Here is a 2,502-nt window from a genome sequence, read left to right as displayed (position 1 = left end):
AAATTAGGCTGTCTTGAAGGCTGACTCATGCGTATTACTGATAGACTCCTGAACTGATAATCCAAAGGGAACTTGCAGACAGAATGGAAAGGCACTACTAGCGAAAACCTTAGTGATTTCAACAATGTTTCACTGATTGAGAGATCCAGATATCATGGGAGTTGCATGGCCAGACGTTGCTCTTATGTTGCTGTTTCCTGTTCACTACTACCACTGATGTAACTTGATGTAGTCTACCTGCACCTATCCACTTCTACCTTGGCTCCAAAGGTTTTCTGCCACTGATTCCCCTTCCTCAGTGCAGTGTCTCTCATCATCGGACTTTGGACTCTGTTGACAAAATCCTATTTGCAATTAAATTTGACCTATGACCTTTTGGACTATAAGACTTGTGCAGGCACCGGTTGATTTTGGGATAGAATTAGCACCTACCCTGAAACAACCTGAAAGAATTTGGCAATGTACTGCAGTTGCTGTTTGTCCTTGAAGATGCGGCAGTGGACCTGACTCAGCACTTGATAACTGAGCTGATTTAATGGCTTCTCTAGCATTTGGCACATGCTGCTTTCCATATATTTAACAGGAATGTCAGGAAACTGACAAATTTCCTATTGTTTAGTGTACTCTTGCTTTATTTATTTTTCTGAGCATTTTTGCTCACTTTAATGCTCATTTTTGGCCCTTGCACAGAATTGATCATTTTCTAGATTGAAGAAATTGAGCAATCTTGCAATTTACTGCTTCATTCTGTGTTATCATCTTACTCAGCAGATTAAATTAGTATGATACTTGCTGAGCTATAACATTGGTATCTAATGACATCTCCCCTCTCGGAGGATTGAACTGCAATTCACGTTAGCTTTATTCAGATTCATGTTATTCAGTTAGGTCTCTCGAAGGCATCCAATTTCATTAACCTAAGAGCCTTCTCCACCCTTTGTCTAATCTCCGACATTCTGGTGAGTGATTAGATAACTAATAAGGAAATTTGACTGATCAATCCACTGTGGCTATTAGAAAGAACAAATTAGTAAATTGTTGGGGGAGAGACGTGCTCCCAAACCCACCACTAATGCACCAACAACACACAAAAAGAAGAGACCAGAAAACAATAGAAGAGTGGGAAAAACGTAGAGAATTCTTGTTAATTAATCTTCACTAAGGCTGAAAATATTGAAAAGTAAAGGAAATAGCAGGTTTTTCTTTCAATCCTTTCCATTCAAACACATCTTCTTGAAGATATTCTATAAAAGAAATTGTTTATAAAGAAAAATCCAAACATTCAGAATAAAATGCTTCCATCATTGACCTTTGTTCCCTCTCTCAGATGGTGACTAGGCAGCATTTTCTGCTTTTACTTCATGCGAGAGATTTATTTGATGCATCTTTTCATTTATTTTAATTGCTTCTCACAAAAAAAAGCCTTGTGCTATAATTAGCATTGCTATTTGTCAATGGTGAGGAGCTCATCAGTGGGTTTCACTAACCAAAGGGAATCAGCTATAATTACCAAACAGACAGATGGTAATGTTTTCCTGCGGTAATTTGTGTTGTCTTTCGAAGGGAAAGGTTCTGCTTCACAAATATTCCAACATTTTTGCAGAAACTGACCCTGAGTATAGAGATTATTTCTCACTGATTTCATTGAAATGGTACATATTGTTGTTCGTGTTAATATCCAACAATCGTTATAATTATCTGTGCAGTTATGTTTGATAGTAGAAAATCTGATTTAAAAAAATCACTCATCAGGATAGAATTACAAGATTACCCAATTTTAAAGGGGGCAGCAATTTCCACTGCATGGAACATAGGTACTGACTGCCCGGCATTTGGACTCTGATTGAATGAATTGTTGCAATAGAGAATACATTGAGAAAAAAAAACAATTTTTTGTTTTAAATTAAAATCTGACAAGTTGACTCTGGCATGCCTGTGATCCCACTGAAATAGAAATTCAACACAGCTCTGTATATAGGAAAGGTGTTGTTGAACTTGAAAGGGTTCTGAAATGATTTACAAAGATGTTGCAGGATAGGGGGGTGTTTGAGCTATAGGGAGAAGCTAAATAGGCTGGGTTTTTTTTTAACCCTGGAGCATCAAAGGGCCTTATAAAGGTTTATAAAGTTATGAGGAGCATAAATAGGGTGAATAGCCAAGGTCTTTTTTCCAGGGTAAGGGAGTCCAAAATTAGACAGCGTAGGTTTAAGTGAGAGGGGAAAGATTTAAAAGGGATGTGAGGGGTGACTTTTTCATGCAGTGGGTGATGCTTGTATGGAACAAACTGCCAAAGGAAGCGGTGGAGGCTGGTACAATCACAACATTTAAAAGGCATCTGGATAGATACATGAATAGGAAGGATTTAGAGGGATATGGGCCAAATGTTGGTAAATGGGACTAAACTAATTTAGGATGTTTGGTTGGTGCAGTCATGTTAGACTGAAGGGTCTGTTTCCATGCTGTAAAATTCTATGACTCTATGTGGGGTGGACAGAACATGTT

The sequence above is a fragment of the Hemiscyllium ocellatum genome, chromosome 3 (assembly GCF_020745735.1).
Source record: "Hemiscyllium ocellatum isolate sHemOce1 chromosome 3, sHemOce1.pat.X.cur, whole genome shotgun sequence".
Lineage (NCBI taxonomy): Eukaryota > Metazoa > Chordata > Chondrichthyes > Orectolobiformes > Hemiscylliidae > Hemiscyllium > Hemiscyllium ocellatum.
This window is presented reverse-complemented; position numbering follows the sequence as displayed.